The 13,116-nt window shown below is 41.6% G+C and overlaps 1 protein-coding gene across 4 annotated transcripts in view; it reads left to right on the forward strand.

The window, feature by feature from the left end:
- The window catches only part of LOC144104320 (uncharacterized), a 43,157-nt gene that overhangs the window by 21,335 nt on the left and 8,706 nt on the right, over positions 1 to 13,116 (forward strand). The gene's annotated exons all lie outside the window — the stretch shown is intronic.

A 13,116-nucleotide genomic window follows, 5' to 3' on the forward strand; every position in this document is an offset into this window, starting at 1 on the left:
GAACCCTCGGACTGTTCGCGGTAGTATCAGAATGAGAGAAACGTACCAACCGTTGGATGCCAATAATATAGATAAGACTAGCTGATCTTATTTACTCGATAGGAAAATTTCGATGTTTTTCTTTCAACAATCAAAAGGCATAGCATTTGAACCGATAACGTTCATTGGCGTTCATTGGCAGATGCCAGTACAATACTGTGATGAGCGCGGCGCAGATTTTTTTTTTTGGTTAGTTGGAATACTCATGACCTGCACGGTTTCAAGAGCTTTCAAAATTAGGAGTACTAAAAACTGTACTGCAGCAGAGCATGTTCTGCTGTCTTAAATGTGGTCCGCTTGTTTTCCAGCACATTTTGCTATACTGTACATCTAAACAGACCAGTTGGTGATAAATTTTAAGGGCAGCAGCGCGAAGACACGGGCAGAAAGAAACTAAACAGAGGAAAGTGGTTATGCTTTGTCACCTCTATTTTCACTGCATGAGGATGACATGTTGCTCTATTTGGGTGATGTTAATTTTCGAAGAAATAAACACAACGCGAACAAGAACGCAGGCCGATGAATGAGAAGTACGCAACATAGGTGCCGTCTGGCAACGCTGCGAGACAGCACCTGCTTTGTGTAGGTCTTTTTCTCATTCTTCTTCCTGCGTTCTTGTTCGCGTTGTTTTTTTTTTCTTAAATACTATTCCTTTCCCGCTTTCCACGTCTTTCGCTCTGTTGTACTTAAAATTTAATTATATTACCCGACTAAATGATCTAGCGTGGTGAAATCATTCACGTCACAGAAAAGAGAGGTGACGTGCACTGGATGAGCAGCTCTGTGCATTCAATTAAGTATCGAACCATGTTCTGCCATGCACGGATGTGTCTTATTGTACATCCTGAGGTGAAAGGGTTACTGAATGACAGTCACTTATTGTTGTTGCGTGCCAACCTCAGTACAGCTACAGCACCGTAATTGAGAAGCTCCCCGGAGAAGCTCAGTTCTTGTTTCGAGGAGCGAGCACGTTGGCGCCCTCGTTCTAGACGAGAATAAGCAGTCTAGATACCCAGGCTATGCGAGAAGGTTTTGCAGGCACGGTCACGGCTCGGCTGACGGAGAGTGACCATAAATCTCTACTGAAAGTTTCCATAAGCCGAGTCTCATAATGGAGTCAGTCTGGAGTGTATGGAGTCGGTATGGACTTTACGGAGAGCGGGTATGGGGACTTCTGGACTACATATGACGTCTTTCACTCTTTATATGGAAGGTTTATGGAAATTCTACGGAACGTTTATGGCCTTCACAGAGAAAACGTACGGATGACCATATATTTTTATATATCATATGAACCAAAATTCCCATAATTCCGTACGAGGAGCTCGTATGGAACGTTTCAGTAGGGGTGCCTGTGGATTTCCGCAGTGATGCCGCCTGCCAGCGAGTCTTTGAGTGGGGGTTCCACTGATCTTTAGGTCATGGTCACAAGGTTTGAGTATAAAAAAAATGTCTGCTCGATTTCTCGCCGCTTTCCTGTCTGCATTCACTCTTTGTGACGTCACCCTTGTTACTCTCTAAGAGCTGTCTATTCTCATAAACGTGTAGGTGAACGAAGGACGGTACTTTCAGCAACCCTGCATTATATATTCGAAATGAAACTTTTACCTAAACAGAATCAAACTCATTTGATAGTAATACTTGTCGCCCGCGATAAGGCACTTGAATACATTAACAGAAGAAAGCAGTGGTAAAGAAAGCACCAGGTTTTGGAATCGCAGTATTACACAGCCTAGTCAATTTGTTAGTTACAGCTTCTAGTACCACTGAATCTAGCTTATTATATTGGGGTGTTAGAAGTTTTCCGGAACGCCCTTAGTAACCTTTTAATATTCACATGGATATTTCTCGTGTGCATGTCAGTTCTGACCCCCCGCGGTGGCTAAGTAGTTTCGGCGCCTTGCAGACTTAGCGCAACAAAAACAAAACACTATGTAAGATCCCAAGATTTCGAGCTCAATACCAGCCGCGGCGGCACATTTCTATCAAGGAGAAATACTGAAACTCTCTTGTGATCTGCGGTGCAAGCGCATGTTAAAGATATCCAGATGGTCTAAATTATATCGGATTCCACCATTACGACGTCTCTCACAGCCCATGTGTCACTTCATAGCGCTTCAATTCCAAAATTTTATTTTTTCTCTTTTCTGTCCGTGCTCAAGGGGAGCACCAAATGGGAAAACTTCAGCCCTCAGAACACAGAGACTCAGAACTTTAAGCTCATTTTGAACCAGAGTCACTAAAATTCGGTACACTGATTACGTGTGTTCTGTTTTGTTGATGCCGCGCAAGGATGAAAGCGCATTTCTAGATGAGGATGATGTTGATGATATCCTCAGGCTTAATGGCATATACCCACGGCGTGGGATTGGCTTTCTAGGCTTTCTAGATAAATATGAAAGATTTCGTAGCACGTGGCAAGAAAACGATTCCTCATGTTCAGGCATATATTCGGTGTGTTTTCGTGGAATAAAGCATTGCCTAGTGTCTAGTGCTGTTCTGTTTCTTCTCTCTGCGTCATACTATTGTGCTGCAAAAGATTCTGCTTCAGATTATGTGTAGCAAGCCGAGTTGTGAGTTTTACTGTTCCTGGCTCCCTAGTCATAACAGTTCATTTATATTTAACATATTCTAATACAGAAACAGCCCCTTCCTCTCACACCCCCTGATCATTTGGCGCACTTATATCACGAACGAGCCGCGCTATATTAACCTCCATTTGTGACGATTCCTGGAACTGAGGGACGCAAGGAATACCGCAAGAGCATTTCTCAGGGCGGCCAGTCCCACGGCTGAGAATCAACCGTAAACAACTGTAAATCCTTCGCTCTTTAGTGCACAGGAAAGTCAGCCTGTGTCTCACACATGCATTGCGTGGAGCTCTTTATTTTTGGGAGCCCTTTTTTCCCGTCTCTGCTTAGGGCATGACCACGACCCGCAATGCGGCAGTTTCGTGGGAACACAAACATAGAAATAACCTTGCAGTTCTTACAAGAGTCTTGCAGGAACATTTATATTTTTTACCACCACTTATGCCTGCGCAAAAATGTGTCGTCACTTCTTATGTGATAGAGTGTTGAGACCTCATTCTGGACAACAAAAAAAGAAACAATGATTATGAAACATCGCCAATGGCGCTGTCACACTTTATCGGTCCAAGTTCAAACCCTCGCTGTGCAAATTCCACTTCAAAGGCTGTTACACAATGATGATAAAGGCCTGCTCTGCAAGAAAAAAAAATTAAATACACTGTATTTCTAACCACTAAATATTTGTTTTTTTAGCTATATGATGGTTCTTATGGCAAATCTTTTTTCCTAAAGAAAGTACGTACTTTGCGATTTATTGCTGCTTTAAAACTCCTGCTTACTTTTGGGTCAAGGACTCCACTAAATTTGTTTCTTTTCTTGCACAAGTTCTTGCCTTCTGTTATGTCTACTCTTCAGTCGCCTCTCAGTAATTGTTTTTGCATGCCAAAATGTAGTAAAATGTGAAAGCGGATAAATTTCAGAGCGCAACAAATAGGTAAGCTTGCTGAAGTGATAGAGATATCAAGAAACTTATTTTGTGTTTTTAAAGAATTTTTTTCAGTGGATGCATCAATATATAATTCGAGAACACGGCTACTTGGAGGCCAAAAGAGAAAGTCTTTGTCAGGCTGTCAGTAAAGTTGGGAGTATGATGATGATGATGAATACATATATTTGCACTGATGGTCATTGCATAAATATAATGAGAATTACTCAGGACTACAGCCCGCTCGGTGTCCGCAGATACGGCTCTCACGCAAATAATGAACTGCTTTACTGATAACTGAAAATGCGTATTACAGACAACCCTGCAGTCAGAAGGGTGATACAGAATAAAGAAATCACTACTGGATGGTGGGCTACTCGAACGCAGTGGCAATGAGGGAGCCTTCGGAAGCCCCTCATTGGTCTTTCGCCACAAGATATCACGACTATGCCTCGTTCACAAAATATTCTATCATTTCAGGCATCTGCGCCAATCTTTTCTTCACCCACCAGCACGTTCATCACGACGCTTATTCAATAGTTTAAGTATACAGCGCCTGCATGGATCAACATCTGCTCTTAATAAGTCATTTCTACCAATTGCAATACAGGAGTGGAATGAATTGTCAGATTCTACTGTCATGAAAAGTGACCCTGTCGAATTCAAAGACCGCTTACTGCCTGTCTTTGAACATTAAATTTGTCTATATTTCTTTTCTCGCCCTTAGTTTGATGTGCTTGAGCAACTCGTTTGTGAACCCCCTTCTCTACTCGATTGATTTTTGTAACTGCTTTAATTGTGTTCTCATTTGATGTTACTGATTGTATTCGTTGTCCTAATTGCCCTCATTGTATGTTTACTTATATGTTTTACTAGATTTTTTCTTTTTTTCAACCTCTTTGGCTTTGTTCTTGTATTGTCCTACGTACGTCACCCCCCCCCCCCCTTTTGTAACACACTTTGAAGGGTCCTTAAGGGATCAATAAATGATGATGAATGATGAACATTTAAGGACAGTAAAACATAAGAGCGACACCTGCCCACATTGCCACTAAATGTGTTTGAACTGCTAGGAACAAAAACTGTGACAGTGTTTCATTACTTGAACAAGAATGCACGACCCCGCTATCAGTCATCCGCCTCTCTTGGGCCGGGGAAAAACATGTTCTTGGAAAGAATAAAGGAAAATAAAAGTGCATTCGCCAAATGCACTTCAGGCTGTGATTCTTATTTTATATCCCATTTAAAGGCGCCCAATGCAAGCGGTTTTTAATAAGTGTACCGTCACTTGCTTACGCAGTAATTAGAGATTATCAATGCTAGAACAGCACGAGTTCTTGGCCTAAGGCGCAGTCAGAAAAATAGGTCTACACCATGGACTGATTTCACAACTGATCCGTTGCCAGGATTGAGTCTTCCTAGAACTTCATGTCTTCAATAAATGTGTGAGCTATATGGCAAAACAAAATTAGTGTTTTTCTCCCGAGTCATAAAGAGTGATTGCATATGCGAGTATTTGCAGTGTTTGTTCATTTTTCAAATCTGCCGCCACACCACTTTATCGCTTTGTTTGCGACGCAAGACGCGACTAGATTTATCTCGACTGATTGCAGCCAGGCAGAGCTGATTCTACGTTGTTCCGGAATGTTCTAGTAACTTCGCGCTCTTTATCTCGAAAGATCGCTATCAGCTTTAAATTGGGCATGGCCGACAGCGGCGGGGATTCTGTTCGACGACCGCCGAGCACGTTTGTCGCTTCGCCGCCGCCGAGTGATGCAGTCCATTGTGGGCGCAAGTCAGTCCAATAAACAGTTTTCTATTAGAAGACCCTTTCGTCCGCCTTCATCGCTGCTTCGACTGCCGTCACCACTATGTGACAGTGTGCACTACCAATTCACACAACTAAAACTGAGCGAATTAATGTTTTTATAAGTTTGAGAAGCATTTCAAGAGGTAAAACTTCTGTTGATACTAAATCATTTTTTGCAGGAGCTGCAGAGTAAGTGCATTAAAGATTCAAGTAGAACTTTTTGCTGGGCTAGTTGGTGCATGTTACTAAGGAAAGAAGCGCCAACAGTGACAATACGTAAGAAGTGACACGGACAAGCGCTTACTGCAACTTTTTGCCTTCGGGATGTTCACAGGTAAATTCCAATCCATGGCTTTGCTGTCTGAATACTTCTAGAATATCATTCATGGTGTCAGGGTATGTCGATGGGTCCTGTTTGTTTAAGACGACTAGAAAATCATCGACATACCTAAATACCTTCAGAAATTTCCCTTTGTCCAGAATAGTGTCCAAAACTTCGTCAACGGCTGAGAGAAAAATGTTACTTAAAATAGGCGCCACACAAGAACCTATGCAAATACCTTTCTTTTGAATGTAGACCCGATTTTCAAATTCCACCACCGTGGCACTTAGGTAGAATTTCAACAACGTTAGAAAACTGTCTATTGAAATTCCCACTGCATTTTGAAATGACACCGCACCTTTTTTCTCGATACAAGACTGAACGGCTAGGAATAATTCTTTGTGGGGAATAGAATAAAAAAGATCCTTAACATCGACCGAGAAAACGCTGCCTATAGTTCCACAAGTCTGAAGAAAGTCTATTACATCAGTTGACTTCTTCGTTGCAAAGGGATCCTCTACAACAAGTGAATTCAGATGTTTTAAGAGGAATTGGCTAATAAGGCGTTGCCAATTCCTCTTAAAACATCTGAATTCACTAGTCGTCTTAAACAAACAGGACCCATCGACATACCCTGACACCATGAATGATATTCTAGAAGTATTTAGACAGCAAAGCCGTGGATTGGAATTTACCTGTGAACATCCCGAAGGCAAAAAGTTGCAGTAAGCGCTTGTCCGTGTCACTTCTTACGTATTGTCTCTGTTGGCGCTTCTTTTCTTAGTTGCATTATAGATGTTCATATGAGAAAAGTAATTATTTCTTAGGGGGATATGTCATGCAATATTACGGTTAATTCCTTCCGATATGAGGCCACTCGTGTATTTGCTTCACCTTTACTGCAGTAACATGGTTTATGGGGGTTTAACGACCCAAAGCGACTCAGACTATGAGAGACGCCGTAATAAAGGGCTCCGGAAATTTCGACCACCTCGGGTTCTTTAACGCTCACTGTCATCGCACAGTACACGGGACTCTAGAATTTCACCTTCATCGAAATTCGACCACCGCGGCCGGGATCGAACCCGCGTCTTTCGGGCCAACAGCCGAGCGCCATAACCACTGAGCCACCGCGGCGGCTCTACTGCAGTAACAGTTGTGCATATAGAAGTTACTAAGATCAGTGGTGTCAGTGGGTTTTCTCTAATTTTTTGCCGGTCAGCAAGGACAACCACGTAGTTTGATCACTTTCTTTAGTCGATAAAGTTTCCTCCTTAGGTGCTGTAAGTAGAGAAGTGAAGTCGTATTCCTTCGGTTGTTCATTTTAGTTTTGTAACTACAACGCATTTCATACAGCTTCGGAAAGGTTCATGATAGCGGGGTCACGAACGAAAGACAAAAGGTACCAGCCCCAGGAGAAAACTGCCGTTGTAAATCAAATCCAAGGCTTTCACGCTATCGTTCATTTCGCCTGTATAAATTCAGCGCCGGTTGCGAAGTGCTCATTAGCTCAACCAGGTCTTGCGAAATGCAAGGCATGTCTTAGTCTGAACTCTCTGCAAGTTTTCTAGGCCTCGCTACAATTTCAACATACAGTATTTAATGTTAAGCAAATACAGGAACAAAATGTTTGTTACCAAAACAAAAAGAGGCTATATAAAAGGATAAAATGACTGATTATCTCCTAAATGTTGATTATTAGTTCGCACAGAACGAGAGGCTTGAGGATAATCCAAAAATTTGAAAGTTGCACGAAACATCAGAGACCCAATATTTTATATTGTTTCCCAAGTTCAGTCACCTATGCATATCGAAAATGCGATATAACACTACTCTAAAAGGCACATAAAATTTTAGGAAATGCATTGACAAGCATTGGATCTTCATACTGCCGGGCAAGGCTAGGTGATTATAACCGCCAGCGAATATGGCGCCTCTGTGCACCGTCCGAAAGATTTTTCCGTGAATAGAGACTTTTGAAAAACGCGCCACATTTTTACATCACAATCTGCTGTAGCTTTAGGCACTTTTTTGCTCTGGATCAGTTCATTTTCTTTACTATTTTAAAGATAATCAATCTCCCACGTCAATTAAATATTTTTTCTTTATTTAATCAGGGTGCTTTGAGATATTGCAAAGACAACCATGGTTTTCTTGTGAGGATTATTCTTCGGACTGTGATTTTACTCATCCCAACCATTGCTCTCTTGTTAAGCTTAAAAGATTATTGCGCAAGAAAATGCACTGTTCAAGCTTCAGAACATAATATTGCGCTTCATAATCGAATAGTCGATTCGACTTATGAAGCTAACTATGCTTTTTTCGGATTTTCATAAGCGTGATTCTCACACACTCTGCCTCAGATTTTAAGACACGCTGAAGAAAAGAGGCATTTACTTCCAGGCCTTCGCCGTGAGTCTGACTTCCGCTAAAGAGTATTTAGTTGTGCTTAAGTAAAGATCATGCGGCAAAATGCACTGCTAAAAATAAAAGGAAGAAGTATATATTTTAGAGCCATCGCTTGGAACGTTTAGCAGTTATGTTTGCAAATGTAGCTGAGTGTATATTAGCTGAGTGTTTATGAAAGAACAGAACACGTCGAATTCGTCACAACATACAACATAGTCATCATATCTGCCTGTCCGTGTGCTGCCTACAAATAATAAGACATTAGCATGCTAAAGGCTTGCGTATCTATTGTCATCATCACTTCATACACCTTAGAACAGCTACCCAAAACTAACCATAATCATTTGTAAGATTATTTTTTGAATGATTATGTGTTCGAAATCCAGGGGCGAAAGCAAAGGTTATCTCAATATTTACCCTGCTGAACACCCATTCAAAATATTTCAATCGACATGATACTATTGGAAGCACTGAGGTAAGAATTTTTTGTAGCTTTAAAACTTGAAGCATGGTTTCAAAGCTTCGGGTTTCAAAGCTAAACACACAACATGAGGCATTGCTTTTTTACATTTAGATCATGAAGAGAAATGTGTATTAAACTTGAAGAACAAAGCCAAGACGGTAAGTAATAAAACAAAAGTATACTTTTCTTTTCTTTGCGGCGTGGGTACCATGTGTGCACACTAATATTCAAGCTTCTTTATGCTGCAGTTTTTTCGTCTGCTTATAAAATATTCGTTTTAGTTAAAATTGCCTACTTGCCATTAGAGCGCGATAATCAAAGGACATAGCCAAACTTCTATTGATCCTCAGCGTCTACTCAAGAATAATTTGCAGCTCGCTCATGTCGGGCGTTGGGTTCGTCACCTCGCAGGCTGTACTGTTATAGTCTGAATAGTGGGACAGCTGAAAGGAACAAAAGCTCAAGTGCACCACCAATTATAAGATATCATGCATAAACTCCAATGCGGTCATCGTTTCTTCGTTTCCACAATACCTGAAATGTTTTATACCTGCGGAACAGGCCGATGTGAGAACTATCGCGCTTTCAAAGCTGGAAGGCACGAGTGCGGTATAGAACACAGCTGTCCTCTCATTCGCTGCAGTAGGTACTGCTGCATCTCGATAAGCTCTAAATTCACTTGCAGGTTACCGTCATGCATTCTTCTTGCAGTGAACTTCGTCAGCCCATTCGTCGGACTATGCCTTCATCATTCCATAGGTTACATCAATACTAGCCACTGCATCCTTAGTACCCATTTCATGGCTGCATTTTATCTTCGTTTTTTTTCCACCTCTTCCACGGTGCTCTCCTTCAGTCTTTATCTCCCAAATTCCCCTCCCTACGCAGTGTAGCATGCCAGCGATATTGAAACGCCGGCTAAATTCTCTGTTTCTTCATTAAAGAGTCTCTCTCTCTCTCTATAATGATGCGGTGTTTCAGGCAAGGCAAGTGAGTCCTGCTGACGTATCACGATGCCACGTTCTCTGTAATTACATTGGAGATGAATTCGGATTAATTTCTCACCTCTTAGCGCACCGTGGAATATATTAATCTTAATATATTCATGCCTATTAGCCGATTTCCTTTACGCCTCCAGGATACAACTACTGACAAAACACGAGCTCAAAAAAACATGAGCTCAAAAAATAACCTATATAATGCAAAATGTTTACGAGGAAAAAATGCGTCGAAAATAAGCTTAACAGACGCCTATTGTTGTGGTAATGCAAATTAAAGCGACAACTGGAGTAGTTCGAAGCGCCGTTTCGAGCCAGTGTTTTTCAGAGTGGACAAATTCAGGGAAAAGCAAGCGCACTTTGAAGCCCCACTTCAACAAGCAGTACCCGCAGGTCAACATTAGGTTTCCTGCCCAAGTTCCTTGTTATCACGGCGAATTGGCGCTGCTGCAAAACTGAGTTCTTCATTAGCACAGGGGCAACTGCTCTCGTAAGCCAGAAACTTGCAATTCGAGCAAAAACAGTACCGCCAACGTGCTTTCAATCACTTTATACTCGCTGATATGAGCGTTCGGCGTCCGTAATAACAGAAAGTTTGAAGCTAAGATTACATCAAACGTTATCTATATAAACAACAGCTTGAAAGCCTCCGCAATTCTAACGTAAGAAATAAGGTCTGCGGAAAAGCAAGAAAAATTCCCTACCCTCCTCAACGCTGCAAGGGGCGCGTTATGGGTTTTTTAATGCTGGTGTTTATATTAAACACTGCTATATAATTTCGGAAAATACGCGACTACCTGTTAATGCAGTATTAATGCCAAATAGATCGATACATGGCAAGCAGTAAGAAGATACAGATTTCACCATATGAAACCAGTAATAACTAAAATTGTGACACATACAAATGTCAATGAATAAGACAGAACCATGTACAAACTGTAGATTTTCAATCGACAGAGTAAGTGCCATAATTGAAATAGGTTGTAAATACAAGTCCTTGAAGCATCGCTTCAGCATTCCGCCGCCAGCACAATTCAAACATCCCAACGGGTACATTGGCAGGCAGCCTGGGAAGGCATAACACAACAGATAAGAACACACTCCCGAGCTTTGACTGACGTCATATCTCGTTCGGGGCGGAAAAGCAGCGCTGGAAACAAAGAAAGAACGATAAAAGTTCGACCGCGATATCGGCGCTATGAACATGGAACGAGCTCGAGGGCTCCTTCTTTCCAACGACGATAACTGCGACTTTGTACGTGCGCTTGACGTCGCTCTGCAAAATGGGAATCGCCATCAGGCCAGGCGTCGATGGGTTTGTTTCTTACTGTTCTCGCTAGTGATGCTGTGAGGATATATTATTTCGCGTTATTAAGGTGCTATTCACCGCTTGCATGTTTTGAAAGTTCTGAAATATCAGTTTCTATGGCGAAGCTGCAAACGCTTAGAGTGAACTTGAAAAGAAATTTCGCTTAGGGGTTGTTTTAAGTTCCAGATTCGTGCCAGAAAAGTGCCTGGTTTACTCGAGAAGAGATTCAATTATTCGAGAAGAAAAAAGATGTCCTAACATCACGATTGTGGTAATCACCTGTTGCGGCCAATCTTAGAGCAGTGAACTGTGGTAACGTCCTGCGATTAGTTACTGAAGGGAACCGCCTTACTAAATAGGACCATATAAGGGATTAATGCGGCCGGTAGTATGCGCTACTTTGAAAGTGCGCGGAGCTATTCGTGTTCGAATATCTGGCCATTATCTTTGGCTTCTTCCGAAGATAAAATAAATTCAACAAGTGAGAATTTAAGCTTCAACGAACGGATCATCAGTGGCGATGTTCACTTGCGTCGCCAATCACTTCCCTCAGTGTTCTCTTACGGCATCCAAAGTATAGTTCAATGGTAGAGAACTAATGTAGTGTCTGGTGGCGACACTGTAGGAAGATGATATGCTCCACCAGAAAAGTTAGATACGAGAGTTTATCGAGATATCTTATCTTCCACTACAATGAAAAATGCAAAAGTTACAGGTAATCGAAGATCATGTGATTTGGTTACCGGCCCTGCGGACATTAAAATAACCTCTGAATAGAAATCGTTGTTGCAGACAAGGTAGCGGTTAAAGCCGACGTTGTTGTTAATTGCTGGACCATTACGAAGGTGTTTAACCGTGTATTGTAAACACATTGTTTTGATGCATAATTTATTTTCTTCAAATAGTTTTCATATTTTCTATGTTTACTATAGTTACTAGGAGGATCGAACAGCTTTCTTGTTGCTTATAATATTTGTTTGAAGCGATAATTCTTATTCAAGCGCTGACGTTGTACATTACACGGTTCTTATACATGACTCAATACAATTGGTTAGGAAAACAGTGGTTCTTGTTTTCTGGAGAGAAGATGAGAAAGGTTAATGAAGAAATTTTTATATATCTTAGATAGACTCCGTGACAAATGAAAGACTGCGGCTTAAAGCAGCGCACCTTAATTAAGATGATGTTTCGAAGCAAAAAAATACAAACATTGCTATTTTGTTTCCTATTTGCAGCTGGTATTTAAACCTTGAGGTAGAGAACAGTGTTCCTGTGGCATGCAAAATTACTGAATGGAACTTCATGTTATTGGAACATTGTGCGAGCTGCAATGAAGAAACAGAGATAGTCTTCACGCTTCCTTGTAAGCACCCCATGTGTGGACCTTGCCTCCAGGCCCGTCAGACGCACAATTGCCCAATCTGCAGGATAGAAATCGAGAAAAGAGAGGTGACGTAAACGCTTTCTTTGTCTTTTTTTTCTACAACAGGCCCGCTGGCCCCTTCGGGCCTGATTTAGTGACGAGAACGTTCGAAGCTTTCGGTATGCATGTGCTCTTGGGGACCGCACAGATACTGCTGTAGATTAGCCAGGCCCTCGTTGGAGGCTGGCTAGCCGACCACTTTCTGGGGTGAAGCAAGCACCAATATTACCAGTAGCCCTGCCTGGCAGGTGTATCTTTCAGTGTCAAGCCCTTTATCTGCAAACAGCACTAATCATCTCGACTACACGGAACTGGAAAACCTGCCCTCTTCCGTGAACCTGCTTCCTTAAAATTCTTGCATGACATTACCGGAAAAGGTGGAGTGAAAACTGTGGCATTAACATAATTTTTAACAGTCCTGTACGCGAAAGAGCCTCACAAAGAAGCTGACTTTAAAGAACGAAAACACAAACTATGCGCAAGTACTATTTGGGCAAAGTTCAGGCTTAAACCTTCGTAAAAAATGATTCATGGTAAAATATTCCTTACCAGCACTCCTTCATTTGGCAGCACACAGTTAGTGAAAGCGTTCAAAAGAAATGGTGGTAACCGGTTTTCTTTTATTACTCTGAGCATCCTATTATCATCAACATATGCTGCGATGACCCCCAGCGTCAAAAAAGAAAGGCTTTATTGTGTGGCAATTTTACTATACTGCTTGCACTTTCAACCTGAAGAATTTATTTGAATGGGTAACTGTACTGCTAGACGCAGGCGAAATATACGTGCAGAAGGGAAAGTGTTCACTAATAGCTAAGAAGGTTGAA

This window comes from Amblyomma americanum, chromosome 9, assembly GCF_052857255.1.
Source record: "Amblyomma americanum isolate KBUSLIRL-KWMA chromosome 9, ASM5285725v1, whole genome shotgun sequence".
NCBI classification, from domain to species: domain Eukaryota; kingdom Metazoa; phylum Arthropoda; class Arachnida; order Ixodida; family Ixodidae; genus Amblyomma; species Amblyomma americanum.